Source organism: Ailuropoda melanoleuca, chromosome 8 (genome assembly GCF_002007445.2).
Source record: "Ailuropoda melanoleuca isolate Jingjing chromosome 8, ASM200744v2, whole genome shotgun sequence".
Classification (NCBI taxonomy): Eukaryota; Metazoa; Chordata; class Mammalia; order Carnivora; family Ursidae; genus Ailuropoda; species Ailuropoda melanoleuca.
Genome location: NC_048225.1, coordinates 64,589,792 through 64,611,220, shown reverse-complemented (window position 1 = coordinate 64,611,220; position 21,429 = coordinate 64,589,792).

The window sequence follows — 21,429 nt, the reverse complement described above, 5'->3', positions numbered from 1 at the left end:
CGGCGCCGCGCCCGTGCGCCGGAACTCGCCGGAGCGGGCGACCCCGCGGCCGCGGCTCCCGCGGACTTCCCCGGCGGCGGGCGGCGGCGGCGGCGAGGGGGGCAATGCGCTTTGGGGCCGGCTGCCTTCAGCCGTTTTCCACTCTTGGGAGCGCGGGGCTCCGGTTGCCCCCGCGGCCCGTCCCCTGGCGCTGGGGAACCTGGGCCGGCCCCAGATGGTCCTGACAACGCTCCACAACTGGGCGCAGGCTTCCAGGAAGTGTGTCATGCGGCCAGCTCGTGGATGGCGAAGGGCGCTCGCTCCCGGGCGCAGCCTGAAGCTTTTGTGAAGCATCTCGGTCATAAACAGTAACCTGCAACGGATGTATGGGAGTCGGACGGGAGGGGGGAAGAGATTCGGCCAAGGTCAGTGAAGTAGGGTGCAGACCCAGGAGCAGCAGAAAAGCTCCAGGCCTCCCGTGTCATTCTCATTTAATGAATGTTGAGTGTCCGTGGTTGCCGGGCAGAACGCGTGCAGTCTGCAAGCCTCTCCTAAAAGCACGTATGCAAAGACCAGGCCGAGCGGCCCGCGAAGATGACTTCCTGTCATTCGGATCAAGAAGAGTTTTGTTTCGCTTGGTTGTTTTGTTTTGTTTTCTGGAAACCAAAATATTTGTTGTTGCGTTTATCCAGGAGAGCTGTTCTACATCAATTCGTTATATTTTCAAGAAATGTAAAGTGACGTGGGTAATGTTCCCTCTGTGTGCTAGGTTTTTCCATACCTTCTATTTTTTTGGCTTAAAAAATATTTCTAAGGAAGGGAGAGACTATTGTCGGTGAGGTACTTCTGGTCTTGGATTATCTGAACCAACTCAGCTGCCCATCTATAAAGTGGAAGTGTTATTTATCTCTGGAAGATAGGCCACAAGTTCATTCTGAGTTGTATGATGGAATCCATAAGCACCTATGTGGGTGTCTGGTTACTTACCTAGTGGATGCAGGAAGTCCTCTCACTGAGTAAATATTTATTGAGTGACAACTGTATGCTAGGCACAATTCTGGGTGCTGGGATTGTAAGAGTGAACAGCACAAGCAACAGACCTGTCCTCATGGGGCTTAGGATCTCTGGGAGCATTGCCTTGCACAGGGAAGTGGCACTTGGGGAAGGGACAGGAAGGAGGTTTCTGGAGACCTAAGAGTGACAGAAAGCTGTAGCCCAGAGAAGAGGGCTTTAGGGTCCAGATGACAGGACAGGAGAGCTGCCAGGGCGAAAACGGGATGCTAAAGGGGCACCAGGGTCAGCCCTGAAGTGGCTTTACTTCTAAAACTCTTGGGCTAATCATAGCCTCAAAATTTGGAGTTAAAGGGGGGTGGTGGTGGAGGGGAGCAAAAGCTTTTAAGTTAAAACACTTTCCCTAGAATAGAATGCTTATAGCCACTAATTTAGACTTGTTTATAAGTAAAAGTTAAAAAAAAAAAAGTAGAATGGGAAGGATTTTAAAAGCACCACTATTAATATCTGCTTGGCTCCTGAGGCAATCAGATGCTGTCACGGAGCGGCTGTTTCTGGCTACTCCAGAAACACCATCCTATCACCCTGTTTCTCCAGCACGTTTATTTAAATGATCGAATTTGTTTACATGTTTATTCTCTGTCTCTTCCCCCAAAGATGAGGTCTAGGACAGCGGTGGGCTTGTCTGTTTCTTTCCAGGGGTTTGGCACGCCACCCCCACGCCACCTCCCACTTTGGGGTCTTTCCTGATTTGCTCTCCCTCCTCACCAGGCGATAGCAGCCAGTGCCGCGGAAGTTGTCGAAGATACTACAGAAGTAGGAAACAACAGTATAATGCACCCCCACGGACCCATCACCCAGCTTCAACCCGGAGCTCTTCGTGACCAGTCTTGTGCTTCATAGACTCACTCCCCCTGCCTCTCCCACTTGAATTCTTTTGAAGCTAATCCCAGACTTTCTACATCATTTCATGAATAGATATTTCAGTACGTATGGTAGGAGCCAAATACATGCTTGATAGGCCTATTAAATCTCTTATCTAGAGAGTCTTTCTGTTTGTACTCCATTGAAAAATCTGTCCCAGGGCTTTGGATCCCAATCCTCTCCCCAAAACTGTTTCCGTCAGTCTTGCCCAGCGAACGGCCTTGTGATTTACCCCACTGCTCACTCCAGAAAGCCCGGGCATCCTCCTCGAGCCTCCCTTTCTCCCCACCATGGTCCTGTTGGTCCTCCCTCTGAAAAGCACCTCCTCTCCTCCCCTCTCCTGGCCTCACGGTCCTGTCCTGTGTGGCCTCTCTCCACGGGCCCTGTCTCTGTCCCCCATCCGTTGCTGCAGCACCCGAGATGAGATTCACAGAAGGTAAATCAGATTGAGTCTCATCCTTGCTTAAGTCCCCACAGTGGCTCCCACTGCTCCGGATACAATCGGTGCTTGCCGGACCTGGCATCACTCCTGCCCTTTCTGGTGGCCCTGTGCTCCAGGCCAGCCACCCACGGGACTGTCAAGCCCTTCCCTCCTGCAGGTCATGGTGTTTCTGTCTCATACTGAATGCTGTCCCGCAGCTTTAGCAGAGGCGGCTACGTCACTCATCCCTTAGAAAGTGATCCTATTTGTAGGTTACACCAAAGAGATGTAGTGGGGATTTGGAACCTTTGATTAAAAATTTCATTAAACATTATATAGATTATATACATTTTATATTCCATAATCACTATAAGAAAATACTCCGTTTTAAGGAAGATATTAAACTAGTGTCAAACTCCCAAATAAAATATTTTCAGAGGTTTCAATGGGAAACATGGACTCGTATCTGTGAACGGAATGTTTTATATCAAGTTTTATGCTTGAAATGGCCATAGTCCATACCCGTTGAGGTTAGGTATTTAAAATTCTTCCCTTTCGTTCATTGACAAATGTAATCTCATTCTTTCTTGGTGAGTGGATTTTGAATTCGAATGAAGTTTTAGAAGTTCGCGTCTTTAAAAATAATTATGTTGGGACGCCTGAGTGGCTCAGTGGGTTAAGCATCTGTCTTCAGCTCAGGTCGTGATCCCAGGGTCCTGGTATCGAGTCCTGCATCAGCTCCTTGCTCAGGCAGGAGCCTGCTTCTCCCTCTGCCTGCTGCTCTCCCTGCTCATTCTTTCTCCCTCTCTCTCTCTGTCAAATAAAATCTTTGAAAAAAATAAAAATAATTATACCGCTCAAATTTGTAAAATGCACACGTGCTACTAAGCAGTCTCCCTGAGGCTGCCTGGGTCACCACCAAAGTGGAGACAAGTACCCTGTAGGAAGACAGAAATGCAGGTCTGCACCAGGAGCCTCCTTGCCCCCAACCCTGACCGACTGCGTTTTGGGCCGCATCAGTCCTCCTGGGAACCTGGCGTGGGTATTCCTCGGTGTCCTTGTCCATCATGGGCACTGCTCTCTGCCCTGCAGGACTGAAGCCGGGACCAGGGTCTGGAGCGCCTCCTCGGGTGTGTCATCGAGTGTACGGTCACGTAGAGGAGTCAATGGGGGGCAGCGCGGTGGCCATGGGGCACAGGTCACGCTGCTCAGGCGGCCCTCCAAGGAGACCCGGATGAGCCTGTTCACAGCCAGGGGCCCCAGTCCCTAGGACTGCAGGGACCTACCTCCTGGCCCCCCGAGAGCCCGCTGGGAAGACCATGGGGATGCTCTTGAGGGCTCAGCTCCAATGTCACTCCTCAGAGAGTCACCCCAAGTCCGTGTCTTCCCTGTCCCTACTGTCCATATGGTACTCTGTCACCTCTCCAGGCTTATTTCCTTCATGGCAACTTTCACAGACTGGCTTTTGTGGGGTTTTTTTTCTTCCCCAATTTGCGGTCTCCCCAGCTACACTGTAAACTTAGTGAAAGCAAGGGCTTGGATGCTTTTATACACTGTTCCGTCTCCATCAACTTGCACACTACCAGGCCTGGGCTGGACACTTAGTAAATATTGGATGGAAGACTATACAAAAAGTAGCCCTATTTTTTACAAAGTTTGACAATTAATTGTAAGATGCACTTGGTTTGCAGAAAAGTCACATCTGAAAAAATGTATGTCTCGGAGTTCATGAGCTAACGTACGTTGCCTTGTATTCTCATCAGTGGAACAATGACAAATGTTTTTCTCATGGAGAGGTTGTGAGGATGAAGCATGCCCGTCTGACCAGGGCTGTCCCTCTTCGTGTTTTATTAATTTGGAATACGCATGGAATGATTAATGGCATCTCTTCTCCTTGGGATTCCCTGCTCACCGGTAACCTCCGGGTTGCAGCTGGGCCCGCTGGGTAGATTGGTGATGGCTTCCCTGGAACGTGGGAGACCTTCACATTCTCTGTAAAGGAAGAAACCACCAAGACGCAAGTCTTGGTGAACGGGTTAGTGTCAGTCTGCCATGAGGGAGGACTGCCGAGAAGTCAGAGTAGTTTCTGAGAGTGTAGACCCCGAGTCACGCCTTGAGCCGCAGGGAGTTCTCACAGGTGAACGGTGCCTGGGAAGTTTCTCAGACATAACACGTCTTGGAGACACTCCCCAGCCCAGTCCTTCAAAGCCCGACATTCTGGTACAGTGATCTTAACGTTTCTTAAGTATGAATAAACAGGTAAGAAAATTATGTTTAAAAAAAAAAAAGCCTTTGGGGCGCCTGGGTGGCACAGCGGTTAGGCGTCTGCCTTCGGCTCAGGGCGTGATCCCGGTGTTATGGGATCGCCCCACATCAGGCTCTTCTGCTATGAGCCTGCTTCTTCCTCTCCCACTCCCCCTGCTTGTGTTCCCTCTCTCGCTGGCTGTCTCTATCTCTGTCGAATAAGTAAATAAAATCTTTAAAAAAAATTAAAAAAATAAATAAAAATAAAAATAAGCCTTTAAAAGAAAAGGAGATTATTTCTTTTTTAAAAGTATCCTCTCTGAACCAAGAACTGGATTAATTATCCAAGTTCAAGAAAAGCAAGGTTCAACAAGTACTGACTTCTCTGGGAAGAAGAGGTGAGTTTCCTTTGGTAGACTGAGCTGTATACGCTACTGAGCTTTCTGTCACAGGCACAGGGCTCGAGCTACCAGTGAGCCCCACAGTATCTGGGACTGCTTTTCTTTTCTTCCTTCCTTCCTTCCTTCCCTCCTTCCTTCCTTCTTTCTTTCTTTCTTTCTTTATTTTATTTTTTTAAAGATTTATTTATTTATTTGACAGAGAGAGACAGCCAGCGAGAGAGGGAACACAAGCAGGGGGAGTGGGAGAGGAAGAAGCAGGCTCACAGCGGAGGAGCCTGATGTGGGGCTTGATCCCAGAATGCCGGGATCACGCCCTGAGCCGAAGGCAGACGCTTAACGACTGCGCCACCCAGGTGCCCCATGATTTTAATTTTCTTATCAGAAAGAAGGAAACAATTACAGTAACTGCTTCCAACACTTTGAGTTCATATTTTCAGATATTCTGACTTCTTTCCAGCACATGATACTCATACATTAGCATGTGTAAACATGATACTCAGATGCAAACTTTGCTTCTGGTGTTTTCTACAAAAAAAAAAAAATAGGTTGAGTAGGAACAGCTCAGGTGAAGAAGAGGTGGAAGGGTGTTCCAGGTGGGGGGAACAGCATGGATGAAGGCATGGAGGCAAGCATTTTCATAAAAGCAGGGCTTGTCCATGAAGGCAGGAGATCTCAGGATTGGAGGCCGAGAACCACCAGGGCTTGGTCCCAGATGGCCTTGCCCGTCAGGCTGGCACGGGTCTGGGGGAGGGTCAGGATGGAGCAAACACCGTCAGACTGTCTTGTAGGAACCTCCTGTGACAGCAGGGTGGGCGGTGGGTTTGAGAGGGCTTGAGACCCAAGGCACAGACTCTTCAAGGACGAGTGCATGCACCTTGAGGACATCTCTCAATGTGAAATAAGTCAGAGGAAGACGAACACCGCATGTCTCACTTATATGTGGAATCCGAGACAGCCCAGGCTCATGGATACAGAGAACAGACTGGCGTTTGCCAGGGGTGGAGGCGGGGTGGGCGGAAGGGGTCAAAAGGGACAAACTTCCAGTTGTAAAATAAATAAATCAAGGAAACAGCTGTGAGGTACAGCACGGGGACTACAGTCAATAACACTGCACCGCACGTTTGAAAGTGGCTAAGAGAGAAAGTCTTAAAAGTTCTCATCACAAGAAAAAATGTTTTGTAACTATGCGTGGGGCCAGATGTTCACTAAACTCATCGTGGGGATCGTTCCGCCTCGTCTATTTATACACCCGAAGCCAAGATAATGTTACCTGTCAATTATGCCTCTGCCAAACAAAAAAAGGAAATATTTATATCCATTCAGCAAAGATAATTGAGTATCTACGAAGTGCCAGGCACTTGATAAAACACACGAAACACCGAAGGCAGAGACTCATGGAGAGACCTCAGAAATCCGTCTTCTTTACACTTAAAGACAGAGTCGATTTTACCTCCCTAATTAATCCAAGAGGAATTTAGCTCTTCAGCAAAGATAGTTTAAGAATTTGATTATATTGGGGCACCTGGCTGGCTCAGTCAGTGGAGCGTGTGACTCTTGTTCTCAGGGTTGTGGGTTCGAGCCCCATGTTGGGTGTAGAGATTACTTAAAAATAAAATCTTTTTTTTTTTTTTTAAGATTTTCTCTGGGGCTCCTGGGTGGCTCAGTCAGTGAAGTGTCTGCCCTGGGCTCAGATCATGTTCCCAGGGTCATAGGATCAAGCCCCACACCGGGCTCCACTCTCAGTTGGGGGGGTCTGCTTTTCCCTCTCCCTCTGTGTGTTTGCTCTCTCTCCCCCCCCCCAAATAAATAAATAAATACAATGTATTTATTTGAGAAAGAGAGAGAGAGAGATCAGGGACTCTGGGATCATGACCTGAGCCAAAGGCAGGCAGACCCTTAACCGACTGAGCCACCCAGGCGGCCTGATCTGAGCCTCTCTTAATGGACAAAACCAGTGTGAAGGACCTGGCTCTGTCGGTGTCCCACGAGTGTTCCTGTGTCCCTCCCTCCGTCGATGAGTAGCTGACTGGTCTGGGTGTCTAGCCAGTGTTTGTGATCGTGCTAGAAAGTGAGAGTCGTCTCCGCGTAATGCACCTGCACGGTTGAAAAGACTCATGTGGGCCAACAGTGCTTTCCAAGAGATTCCCAGAGAAAGCAGACCTTTCCCGCGAGGCAGCGCGCCTGGAGCTGTTAGGAGTTTGGCCTCAGACTCAGATCTGCCAAAAACCTTTTCTTCTGGAAAAGCTACCTGGTTCGTGATGGCTGCGTGTCTGCTTTTTTGCCTGCCGCCCGCCCTTTGTTTGCCGGCAGGCCTCAGATAAGTCCCTGGGAACTGTGGTTTGGGGCATCGTTCAAGTGCTTGTTGTTTTTTTGTTTGTTTGTTTTTGTTTTTGCTTTTGTTTTTTCCTGCTCACCTGGTTTAAAAGACACGCCTGGTCATTTTCCTGTCTTTACCATGTCATCTGATTTTTTTTCCACTTTGTACCTGTCCCTTCCCTTCTAAAATAGGGTTCAGTGGATGAGCCGTGAGGGTCCTCTTGAAACTTCACCCCAACACGTCAGTTTGTGGGTGGGGGCTGGCGCGGAACAGACACCCGCAGACATTGCCTGATGCCTGTCAGCCCAGCTCTGCGGGAAAGCAGCTTGTGATATGAATGCATCAAGGGTCGTAAGCCTATTCATGCTCTGAGCTTATAATCCCGCTCGTGGAACGTACAACAAGCTTAAAACGAAGAAAAATGTGTGTACAATGGTATTTACTGGGGATTAATTAATGCCAGGGAACATTATAAACAAATAGAAATATGATTAGTATATTTTAGAGACCTCCTGAATGAAATATTCTCCTTCCACTAAAATCCTTTCTGTAAAAATGTTTAGGGACGCCTGGGTGGCTCAGTCAGTCGAGCGTCTGACTCTTGATTTCGGCTCAGGTCGTGATCCTCAAAGTCGTGAGATCGAGCCCTGTGTTGGGCTCCGCGCTGAGTGTGGAGCCTGCTTGAGATTCTCTCTCTCCCTCTGCGCCTCCCAACTTGTGCATGCATGTGCTCACTCGCTCTTTCTCTCTCTTAAATAAATAAATAAATAAATAAATAAATAAATAAATAAATAAAATAAGTAATTTGGTTGGAGAAAGTAGGATGTAAAATTGTGTACTTGTTTTGGTAACGTGCTAGCAAAATCATATGTTTGTAGATACCTGTACACCAGAATGGAGGTACTCCGGGTGGGATGTTTTTCTTCCTCATTTTCCAGACTATTAATAATATGATTATATTTTTTACAGTGGAAAGATTTTTAATAAGAAAAATTCTGGCAAGTGCAATTGGAACCGTATGATAGTGTGGTGAGAATTTTCAGAACCAGCACCACCAGGACACGTGGCCTGACCTACGGTCTGGCAACGGGACCCAGGGTTGGAGACTGGAATTCTTTTCCCAGATCCAGGACACATCCGTGCACGTACGCGGGGTCCCGTTGGCTGTCGGCCAAAAATGAATGTACTGAATGGCTTTCTTCGAGGGAAGCCCTCCAGACACTGTGCTGTCAGTGACTCAGGGCCACCCAGGGCGCCAAAGTCCCAGGGCAGTGCAAGCTGTCAGGGGACCAAATAAAATCGATACCCTCCCGTGGCTGAAACAATGATGCTTTCGAGCTATTGTCCCAGCCAGGAAACTTCTCTGTTGGTAGTGTCGTCATTCTGCACAAAGGCAAGCCCGTCCGTCCTGACTGACATACACATTGTATAAAAGCATGACCGGGAGCTCACGGTTCTCGTCCGTCTCTGGCCCAGACTGATCCTGGCCTAGAATAACCCACATTGACCTGGACAAGACCGCCATTCCTGAGCCAGCTAAGATGGGCACAGTAACTCCTTGAGACTTGGCTTCGTCGGACCTTCCTCTGGCCAGAGTCAAGTCATTTGGGAACCTTCGATTATGCAAGCCTGCAAACCAGAAACTCTGTAGGGGTGGCAAAGAATACCGGACGCAGGACTGACTTCTTTTCCCAGGACAGGACATTGGAAAATATGGATGGGGCTTTTTTTTTTTTTAAGGGTTTATTTATTTATTTTAGGGAGGAGAGAGAGAGAGAATGAGCGGGAGGGGCAGAGGAAGAGCGAGAGAGTGAATCCCAAGCAGACTCCCTGCTGAGCTCAGAGCCTGACCCAGGGGCTCGATCTCATGACCCTGAGATCACGGCCTGAGCCAAAACCAAGAGTCAGATGCCTAACCGACTGAGCCACCCAGGCGTCCCTTTTATTTTTTAAAAGATTTATTTATTTATTTTAGACGGGGGGGGAGAGAGAGAGAGAGAGAGGGTAGGGCATCTTACCCCAGTGTCCTTTGGCCTTTCCTTGGGGTTCATTTAACATTCCTTGGTTTCTGCCAAGAGGATTGTCACTGGGAAGAAGAGGGCAGTTGGGCTGAGTGTCAGCTTGAAGGAGGGCATGTCTAGGAGCAGATAGCGGAAGAGCGAGGGCAGACCGGCGGGAAACAATGCCGACGAGGTAGTAGACGGTAAGGCAATACTGCTGACCTCGCCAGGTGCAATAACGGTGTTGGAATTACGTAGAAGATTGTTCTCAGCCCTGCGTGGGGGCGGGGGATAAGCAAGGATGGAGGAAGGCAGATATAGCAAAGGCACCTTATTAAATCTGGGTGTAGTGTATAGAACTATTGTTGGACTACGCTTGTAACTTTTCTGTATGTTTACATTTTTCATTAAAATGTTAGGGGAGGAGGGCTGCCTGGGTGGCTCAGTCAGTTAAGCGTCTGACTCTTGATTTCGGCTCAGGTCATGATCTCAGGGTCATGAGATCAAATCCCGCATCGCTCACCCTTTCTCTCTCTCAAATAAATAAATAAATCTTTAAAAAATGTTAGGAGAGGTGAAGAAAGCCGGAAAAAAAAAAAAATCCAGGACGTGAGAGTGACCAGGAGAGGATTCAGAAGAAAGAGATTGTTTTGAGACACAGGTGGGAAGAAAGGGGAAAACTCGGGAAAAGTCAGTGGTGGGCTGCGGACCCGGCGGAAAGGGGAAGCTCGGGCCACCATCCCCATCCTTCATTCGGTTCCTCCGTGGCCAGAGGAAGTTCTGACAAAGCATGAAAAGCCTCAACAAAATTACCCGAAATTTCTGTTTTCACGTTGACAGGGCGACGCGAGGACGGAAACGCAGTGAGTCTGGAGGCAGAGTCATGTGTCAGGAGCTTGCGGAGCTGGAAGGCTACCCTGCCCCCTGCCGAAGGACCAGGACTGGGAGTCTGGCCCCCCCGCACCGCCTCCCCCGCCCCCGAATCCACGAGCTACACTGTGAATTGGCTGCCAGCATTTGGTAGATGAAGACAGAAAATTAAGCAGAAGACGTTGGTCAAGACAGAGGTGAGCAGAGCAGGCAGGAGAGAGGTGGGGCGGAAGGGGCCAGAAGCCCTGGGAGAGCAGAGGGGCTCCTCCCTTCCGTCCGTCTGTCCCCTAAGGCTCCATCTGCTGCGCCCTGTTCCCTGCTCTGGAATCTTGAGAACCGAGATTATAGGCTGTGTCCCCCTCCAGGGCCTGCCCTCCCTGCGCTCCTTGGACCCTGCTCGCTCCAGTGGGTCCCTGTTTCTTGCAGCCCCAATCACTTGGCCTGGAGCAGTTTCTTGTCCTTATTGTGGGGCTACCCGGCCACCCCCTTCCCTGGGCAGCCGGAAGACGGGACCCCCCCACACCTGTTCTGTCCCTGTCCACAAGGGTCGCTCTCTGGCTCGCGGCTGTGGCTCCAGCCCCTGGTGCGTTTCTTGGTGTCCAGTAAACACCCAAAGCCAGCCTTTGAGTGGACGAACTGCATCGCCTCTGACCTCAGACGGATCCTCGGCTTTTCCTCTGCAGGACTTCACCTGTCCTTGCTCAGCTCTCTCTCTCCTTCCTGCACCGGCTCTCTCGGGCTAATTACAGCCGACGTTTCCTGGGTGCCCGCTGTGGGCCAGGGACTGGGGCTACTCCTGAAACTTAGCAAACAAATTCCCCCATTTTACAGATGAGAAACTGAGGCACGGAGGCGCGGTGCCTCGTCTGGCATCACAGAACAGCGATGATGGGACCTGGAACAGCTCCAGGGTCGACGTCCCTAAGCCTGCATTAGTTTTGGGATCACGGAACCCAGCCGTGCTCAGCCGCCTCGGGCAAAGAGGAGACCAAGTGCTTTATTCCTCAGAAGGGGACGAGAAGATGCCTTCAGGAAGCACGATCTTGCTCTCTGCCTCCTCAGCCACTGTGTCCTAGCTCACCAACAGCAGCCAGGCAATGGGGCACGAATTCCTCCTCCCCACACCCCCCCACTGGACCACCCTCCCCAGTTTCCTGGGGGCTCAGGGAACTGGTGTCCCCTCCCTTTCCTGCTCTGGGTCCCTGTTGCTGCTTTGGGGACTTACCTCATTGATGTACCAGCCAGGGTCCCAGCAGAGGAGTGGGGTGTGCTCAAAATTGGGCTGTTGAAGCCCGCTAAGGCTACACTGAGGGAACTCTGATGAAGAGGCCACGCAGGGGTGTGGGCAGGGTCGGATGGGGGCACCTGGGCAGCAGGGGGCAAGGGGAGGAGACAGTGGTCTCAGGGCACTGTGCGGGGTGCCTGAGAGAATGGGGGCCTTGCCCTGAAGTGGGGTAGAGTTGTGCTTGGAAGTAACAAGCCTTCCTCTGGCTCTTCCTGCCTCTTAGTTCTGTAGAGAATTCTGGAAGCTGGAGGGCAGGCGTCTCCCACGACAAGGAGTAGGACAGAGGAGGAGGGGTCTTGGCTAAACAGAGACACTCCCTCTCTTTCGAATCACCAGCCTCTCCCTCCAAGTTGGTTTCTTTTCTCGGCTGTATCAGAGAGAACGTTCCCCCCACGCTAATTTCCCCTCCACTGCCCACCCTTCCCTTCTTCTCATGGGCAAACTCTTCCACAGACTGGTTTATAACCCTTGTCTTCACTTTCTCGCTGCCTGTTAACTCTTTAAAAAATCCTATTGAGTTTTAGATTCCAAACATGCACTGAGTAATGCAAAATTTGAACACTACAAAAATACATAACGTAGACAGTAAGAGTCCTCCGTAACGTTAGCCACTTCCCTACGCGCACCCACACCAGAAATCACCACGCGGCCACGCCACCAAAAGTTTGGTGCATGTTTGTCTCAACTTAAAAATATATATGTGTAACCAGAATGGCTAAAATAGACACTTGTGACCACAGTACGTGCCAGTGGGCAAACAGAGGAGCGGGACGGCTCAGGTGTTGCTGGTGAGGATTCGGGATGGCACAGCCCCTCTAGGAAAGACGATGGCTGGTTCTCTCATTAATGAAATCGGCGTTTACCGAAGGACCCACAATTAACTCCTGGGCATCTATCCCAGAGAAACACTTACATCCACTCCAAAACCCATACATGGATGTCCGTAATAGCTTTATTCGTAGTTGCCCCAAACTGGAAACAACCCCAGTGTCCGCACAGCTGAAGGGTTAAATAGACTGTGTTCCCTCCACGCCACGAATCCTACTCAGCATTAAGACAGAAGGAGCTGCTGATATACACGGCCACCTGGAAGGATCGCCGAAGAATTCTGCTGAGTGCAGGAAGTCAGTCTCAAAGGTTACACAGTGCGTAGCTCCATTTATGTGGCATCCTTGAAATGACAAGATTATAGAGATGGAAAACAGCTTAGAGGTTGCCAGGGGTCGGAGGTATGGGAGGAGGGGGTGACTGGCCATAAAGGCAGAACACAAGCCAGATGCGAGATGGACGTGTTCTCCGGTGTGGCGACGGTCACACCTGTGATGTGTGATAAAACCACATAGAACTAAACACACACACGCGCGCGCGCACACACACACACGCAAATGAGTGTAAAACCGGTAAAATCTGGTCACCAAGGAGGCTGCGGTCAGCGGGGGCAGGGGCTGTGGCTCTGCGGACCTGCCCTGATAGAGAGGCTGGCTGGAGATTTGTGGCAACATCACCGGCTTCCCAGCGGTCACTGGCCAAACTGTCCCACAGTCGGTCTGTTCCGTAAAGAGGAAAACAGGCAGTGATTGTTAAGTCCCTTACCCGAGAAGACTGAACTCAAACACGTGGGGAAGGAGGACGCTGGTGCTATCTCTGTGATGAATAAACACCTTTCCTCCACTCCCAACAGCATGCCACACATTTTTAAAAAGATTTTATTTGCTTGAGAGAGAGAGGCTGAGAGTGAGAGAGCACAAGCAGGACGGAGGGAGAGGAAGAAGCAGACTCCCCACTGAGCAGGGAGCCCCATGCGGGACTTGATCCCAGGACTCTGGGATGGCAACCTGAGCTGAAGGTAGATGCTTATCCAGCTGAGCCACTCTGGCGTCCCCAAGACTGTGTGTCTTCTTATGGCCAAATAATATTTCACTGTGTGGAGATACTTGACATTTTGTTTCTCCATTCAATCGGTTGGTGCACTTTTGGGTTGTTTCCATTTTTTGGGCCGTTGCAGATAATGGTGCTAGGGAACATTCATGGATGCAGAGATTGTCCTGTAAACACATTTTCAGTTCTTTTAGGTGCATACCTAGGGCTGCGATCGCTGAGTCCTATGGTAACTGACTTTCTGAGGCTCTGCCAAGTTGTTTTCCAAAGGGCTGCACCATTTTCTCTTCCCACCCAGCAATGCACGGGGGGGGTGTTCTCATTTCTCCCCACGCTCCCCAACACTTGTTATAGCCTCTCTTTACTACTGCGACCCTCCGAGTGGGTGTGCGGTGGTATCTCAGACCCTACGTTGCGCCTCCCCCCTCCCCAGCCTCCAAGCCCTCCCCCTGGCGCCTGCCGCCTGTGCACTCGGAAACTGCTCGGAGCCACGAGGACACCGCCCATCGCTGTGCACACACCGGGCTCTGCTGCCAGGGCCAAGCTCCTGGAGGGCTGGGAGGCCTCTTGGGGACACGCTTGGTCACCCATCACAAGGTGCAGCCGGCGGCAGTCCCTTCAAGCGTGCTCATTAAAGGAATGCGAGGGAACTTGAAGCACCCTGTGACCCCCCCAAAGGAACGCCAGTGGAGTAGGAAGGCCAGGAGCTTCACTGCCTGGCGGGTGGCCTCCCGGAAGCCACATCCTGGTAGAATTGAAACTGCTTTGTGAGCCTCAGAAAGAGGGACAGCTGGAGGAGAGGAGAGAAAAGAGGAAATGCCTTAGGGCCGCCACCTGGGGACTTCGAGCCCCGGAGCCTGCGGGAGTGTTGGCCTTCCCTGCGGGACTGAGAAAGGAAGGGGAGTAGAAAAGTGAGGCAGAGTACAGAAAGTTCCACCGCTGCTGTTCCTCCTTGGCTAAATTCAGCACCTCAATTCTAAGTTCGGAAGCCCTTTATTTACTGAAAAGATGTTCGGGATCAAGGGCCTCAAACACTTGGCGCTTCTCTCCTCCTGACTGTGCTGAGACTCCCTCTGAGCAAAGGTGGAATAATGGCTTCACTGTCCCTCGGGACCTTTTCTCTCGGGGGAGTAATGTCGCTTTTCAATTATATGGGTATTTTGAGAGCACTCCTCTTTGGGAAGGTTCAAGAACAATCCATTTAAATGCAGTCCTTTCTAATTATAAACATATTTGGGCAAAGATTTGTCCATTGCAGGGGTGAAAAAGAATACATTCTAGGACTCACAAACAGAGAAAGCCCGTGGAAGACAGTTTGAGCTTACCCAAGAAAAAGCTGAGTGAATTTCATTCTTTTCTTTTTGCTTCTATCTATTGTATAAATGTTGTAGAATGCACGTGGCTTATTTTTGTAATAAGACAAAGAAAAAGCAATACATTTATTTACTTTAAACTTTCATTTTATTTTATTTAAATTCAAGTAATTAACACAGCATTATTATGAGTTTCACAGGTAAAAGCACTACATTTACTTCAATGAAAACAATTACTGGTCAGTGGATATGGAGGGAAGGCCCCAAGAGAGGGGGGGCTGAGTCACCTCGCTCAGATGGGAGGCTCCAGGGGTGAGGGAGCACGTTTGGTTTCTATGGCGTGCAACAGACGACCACCGACTCCAAGCCTTAGAGCGACACTGGCTCATTATCTCACACCCTGTGGGGCAGCATCTGGGCCGGGGCAGTAAAGACTGGATCCATCATGATGCTGTCGTCCCAGTGTCCGCACAGCTCGCAGTCAAGAGGCTTGCCTGGCAGTGGATCCGCTTTCGGACTCACCTGTTGGCAGGACTCGGTTCCCTCCTGCTGTGAGACCTCGGGTGGGCTCTCTGCTGGCTTTAAGGCGAAGGCCAGGCTCTTTTGCTGGCCACCTGGCTTCCTTGCCACTTGGGTCCGTCCACGGATCCTCTTGCAATATGGCAGCTTGTTTCTGCAAAGCCAGCAGGGGAGAAAGAAAAGCCAGCAAGGACGGGAAGTTGGATAATATAAGCTAAATTGCCTTTGCCACAGTCTGGGGGCTATCGGTGGTCACAGGTCCCACCCGCAGTCAGGGCAAGTGGATTATATGAGGGTGTGAGTCCTGGGAAGTGGGGAGTACGGGGACCACCTTAGAGCCTGTGTGCTACAGGGAGCGCAACAATTCCTCTGGGACCTGCACGCCCTCATCACTCAGCGTTCCAGTACATTCTCAGCGCCGTCCTGCTGCAAGCACGGAGTTCTCTGCCTGGGAGCTCTTCTTCCACGTGAGGGACATGTTTGGACTTGACACCCCAGGGACTTGTGGAGGGATACGACATGGAGGCTCCCCCACTTCCTCACCCTGTGGGCAAGGATTATTCAGCCTTGTGTCCTGTGCGGTCTCCCAGGGTCCCCGACAGGGCTGGGCCCCAACTGCAGTTACCATGGCAGCGATTTTGAAAACAACGTTCCTTTCCTTGGCTTCCTTCCCTTCCCTGCCTCCCTGCCCCACTCCCAGTCTCCCTGGGATTGCCTCTTGAGTAAGCCGGCCTCGGGGTCTGATTCTGGGACAGCCCAATCCAAGACAGCACGGTTCTAGGCCGGAGTCAGGGTATGCCTGGGGTCTGAGCGGCTTGAACTGCTATGATGGCGTGCCACGGACAACAGAGGTCGATGTCTCCCGGTCTGGAGACCGGAAGGCCAAGGTCACTGTTGCAGGCAGGCTTGGTGTGTGATGGAGGCCCCGTTCCAGGCTGGGAATGGTCAGGCCTTGTTGAACCCTCACAAGGTGGAAGGGGGGGTCCCCTGGGGCCTCTTTTATTGAGGCACTAATCCCATTCATGAAGGTTCCACCCTTAGGACCTGATGACCGCCCGAAGCCCCACCTCCTCATACCACCACCTTGGGCATTAGGTTGGGCAGGGGCGGGGGGGGGGGCGGGGACACACACAGACATTCAGACCGTAGCAGCGCCCGTCTGAGAGGGACCTGAGATCTGCAAGGATGAGAGAGGGAGGCTCTCGGGCCTGATGGCAGAGAGGAGGAAAACGGAAAACCAGACAGGACCCTCCACAGCTTAGTCAGACGTAGCTCGGCTGGGAACAGTCACGCTGTCCAGGTGTAGACAGGGGACAGACATCCTCACAGCGTCACAAAGCAGGTTTTTGCCACTCAGCCACTGACCCTGAGTGTGGCCACGTGGCCGTGTCACGCCGGAAATGTCCGGATGGGACCACAGGGTTTTAGTTCTCTGACAATCAGTAAAATAGTCACAGTGACGGGGGGGGGGCTTCCTTCTTGCTGGTACCCCAGTTTTCCTTGAACCTCCTTTCCTTGAACCTGAACCAGATGCCTCAAAACCCAGTCCACGAGTCTGCTTGCTGAAGGCGGGCTTACTTCAGCTCCCATGACCTGCCGGGTTGTGCCAGGCAAACACGAAGGCCTCTGACCCACGTTCGGTCCACCACCAGCCCCCGCTATGTGACTGCCGCAGTTTCTGTTGTGTCTGTCCATTTGACTCCGCATCCCCCACTCTTTTTTTTTTTAAGATTTTATTTATTTATTTGACAGAGAGGCAGTGAGAGAGGGAACACAAGCAGGGGGAGTGGGAGAGCGGGCAGCAGGCTTCCCACTGAGCAGGGAGCCCAAAACACTGGGATCATGACCTGAGCTGAATGCAGACACCTAACAACTGTGCCACCCGGGTGCCCCCGCATCCCGCACTCTGACTGCCCCAGCCAGGACCCCGAGTCTCTGGATTTCCAAAATAGTCTCCACCCTGGGTCACTCGAGGTCAGGCAACCCCCGAGACCCTCCCAACTCCTGCAGGCTCTGCTCCTTAGGCGGAGTCCCTGGCCATGCATCCAGCCCACGCCAAGACCCCAGCTCCCTTCCTAGTCCCGCGGACCTGCCTTCCAGGCAGCGAACCATGGTCGGTCGTAATGTAAAGCATCTGTGAATAGGTTCGTTATGAAAAAAGAAATCGAAAGAAATTCAGAGACCACATCAAGGACCTGTAGAGTCATGACCCAGAATTTACGATGCCGGCCAATGCTACCTTTCTGCCGTCTTTATTTCAAATGTTTTCCTTCTCTTTTAAGATGAATCAAACGCAAAACAAGTATGGTTAAGATCCATTTCGAACGCTGTTCTCCTCCCCACCACCCCATTGTCCTTTTTCTCTTGTCAGAGGAGCGACTACCAAGAATCATTGTGTTTCTTTCCTATTCATATATTTTTTAAAAGATTGATTTATTTATTTGAGAGAGAGAGAGAGAGCAAGGGTAGGAGCAGAGGGAGAGGGAGAGAATCTTCAGGCAGACTCTCCACTGGGCATGGAGCTGGAAGCGGGCTCGATCCCATGACCCTGAGATCATGACCTGGGCTGAAATCAACAGTCGGATGCCTAACCGACTGAGCCGCCCAGGCACCCCCTAATCCTATTTTTATGCTTTTATTATACCATGCATGTTTTTAAAAATGAGTGGTTATGTTCTCATTGGGTTTTAGATTATGTGAATGACACTATATCAACAAATTGTGATTTCACACCTAGTTGGATTCCAGTTTGCTAAATGTTTCTCCCTCCCTTGATTGTCAACCCCTCGAGAACAGAGCGGGTTTTCTCACTGTTGGATTGACAAATCTGCCATGCTGCTTGACTCCTAAGCGGCTCTCGATGTACGTTTGTTGGCTGAGTGAGAGGCTTTATCTTTCTACTCTGGATGAAGCTGGGACTTCTAGCCCTGCAGTGTCCGAACCAAGTATCACTCGTTCATACGTAAACCACTTTGACTTCGTTCAAGCCAAGACTATTTTGGTTCTTAGGCAGTGCGTTCAGGATGGAACCAGAAGGACTTTTTAGTCTGTGCAGGCCCACTGCCAAGGGCTCTTCAGAAGAATATGTGAAGCTTTGGGATACGGGCTCAATGGGACCCTGAATTAACAAGGGTGCCCAAGTGCCAGAGGCCTTCACTGGGACACTTCCTCTGCCCCCTCCTTCGGTTGGTTACCAAAGAAGACACGGTGAAGAACTCTGGTTAATTGCTTCCTGATACAGAGGGAGGGCATGAAGGGAAGCCATTCTCTCCCTGGTGGCAATGGTCGGCCGATCCTTTGCCTTGGGACTGAGAATTAGACCTTGCCAAGACAAAGGGTCCAAAGAATGTAGTCGACTCAGAATCTTGGAACAGGAATGAAGTTATTGAGCCCCAGGAGGTAAGGGACCTTATGGCCTCATGTTGTCAAGACACTTGCCACCTTTACTTAAAACGGATCAGGCCCAGTGAACTCTGTCACAGAGGACCTTGGGACCGACTTGGGACCCATTCCGAGGTGGGACAGACATATGCTTTTTTTTGGGGGGAGGTGGTAAATGAGGAAGTGGGAAGAGTGTGACCTTTGAGTTAGATGGACATGGGTTCCTCTCCCAGCGGGTCTCTTCCCGGCGGTATGTCACCGAAGTATTTATTTCTTCTCCCTAACACAAGGAGAAAAATCCCATTTCATGAGGTTGCAGAGAGAACTCACTGGCAGCCCTGAGCATTGGGCCTGGGACATGACGGGACCCTTTTATCTGAACTGGAAAGAGTCAAGGCTGTGGCCGGGAGCTGGGCGGGGGACCAGGATGGGACATGTGACCGCAGATGAAATTCAGGTGGCCTCTGCCCACAGCTGGTGACCGCCAGGGGCCCGCCACGGTGACAGCCGGCTTGATTTTGACCCTATTAAGTAACCACCAGGATGGCTGGCTGTTTGGGAGTGGCTCCCGTAGTTACTCACTGCGTCACCGCAGCGCGGGTTCCGTGTCCCTCCCACGCGCGGGTGCGCCCGGCTGGCAGGAGAGCGCTTGGCACTTTCAGGTGCACACGGAGCTGCAAAGCTTCCAGTGGAGCTGGTGAGACCCTGTCCCGAGTGGGGAGGCCTATGGCACTGCCGTCAGACCTGCAGGGGACGTGTGTCCCCACGCTGGCATGACTGGAAAACCTGGTTCTCTTCCCCCCGCTGCGCAGCTGAGAGAGCCGCGCTGTCCACTGGCCTCCGGAGCCAGGTATCCGTCCCTGGGCTGGTGTCTCGTTTTGCAGACACCGTCAGTGGGTAGAGCAGCCGGGTCGGTAATTCCACCTCCTCCCCTACCTATACTGCGCGTAACGTCAGGCTGGCTAAACACCAACAAAGCAGGCATGCATCATGCAGGGAATGTGAGCCTGCAGGTCCCACGCCCACAGCCAGTAGCAAGCACTCTCCAGGAGCGTGTGGCACACGGGGTTTTGTATCTTGCTTCCAACAGTATGAAGCTGACAGTGACTGGAGTTGGGGGGGGGGGACGCCCAAGTGACATAGCTGTGGGTTCCCCTCCCCAGATGACAGAAAAGGATTTTGGTGGACAGAGTTCATTCAAGCTGATAACTTCTCTCCCCAACTTACCCTTCTAGTCCTTTCAAGCTGGTTTCACAAGGTTTTAAATCAGTCACCCAGGGGTGGGTGGAGCAGTATCTTCTGGGAAGGACTCCCAGGGACCAGTGATGCCATTCGAGAATGAACAGGTGTGCTTCCAAGACCGAGGGTTCTTTGGGGCTACAATTACTCTTCACCGTGTGCTGATCACACACGGGGTTTTGGTTTGACTCCTACACTCTAACAGCTCGTTGGCTAGTGATTCAAAAATATGTGGAATCATAAGATATGCCATATTTCTCCTTCCTTCCTTGGTTATGACATTATCACCCCGGAGCTAAGGTGGCAGGCAGGGGAGCTGGTTCGCACCCCGGCCGTATCTTGTATTGTGGGCTTACCCTCAGATTACCAATGCCAAACACACAGATGCCAATTAGGAAACTAAAATCCAGTCATTACTCTGAGATTAAATATTTCAACACAGTGTCTCAAACTATAATTAAAGGCAGGGAGCTTCATTACTGGGAGAAAAATAAGCCTGAGAGGCGACAACTATTTTTGGAATTATTCTTATGTTTGATAGGATCTCTGCCACTTGACGTCTTATCAGTTTGCCTCCAGTCTACCCAAACTTACAAAGCAATCTAAAGAAAATGCCAGGAAGGGACATGTTTGAGAAGCAGGGAGGATGTAGGCGGAAGAGGCGAGGAGAGCAGGGCAGATGGATGGAGGGCTCCTGCCCCAAAAAGGGCGAAGAAAGAAAGTGAAATAATTAAAATCCGAAGCCTGTATTGAATTGTAAGGGGTGGTTCACTTCAACTGTGACCCAAATTTATCCTTTGTGTTTCCCTGCATCCCTTAGCTCAAACCACGGTTGCAAGAGTCTGAAAGCACATGGGTTGCCCACGTCTTGGGTATACACTAATGAAATTCATCATTTTGTAAGTATCAACATCTCTGTCATTTTATACATGACAGGCCATATACAACAGAAGATCTAAGTAATCCAGAAAAAAATGCCTTGTGGAGGAAATTCCACTTAAAAATCCCACTTCCCATTACCTGAACATTTGGTCAATTAGCCTCTTCCGGTTTCATTTCTCTCTCTGTCCTGCAGTTTTGGCATCATACGAGCCCTTACTTAATGGGTTTTTTAAAAAAACAAAATGGGGGCGCCTGGGTGGCACAGCGGTTAAGCGTCTGCCTTCGGCTCAGGGCGTGATCCCGGCGTTATGGGATCGAGCCCCACATCAGGCTCCTCTGCTATGAGCCTGCTTCTTCCTCTCCCACTCCCCCTGCTTGTGTTCCCTCTCTCACTGGCTGTCTCTATCTCTGTGGAATAAATAAATAAAATCTTAAAAAAAAAATGAGTCAATATAGGTAAAGTGCTTAAAAAAGACCATGTAAGTGTGTACAATTGTTATTATTGTTTCTGGCTCCAGAAATTAACTGAAATAAGAATATTTGGAAGGTACTAGAATATTTTACTGTATTTTTCATATGACTACGGCAAGGTATTTCCAAAGCAGTGTCAGAAAACACCACGCATTTCAGCAATGCTTAATGCCGAGTATAGGAAGCCACACTCAGACCCAGGAAGATTCGCCCTGCTGAGTTATGTTTTCTGACAACCAGTGTGATTTTACAAAGAAAAATGTCTAAAGTTTTTTTTCCCTCTGAGTCAGTAAC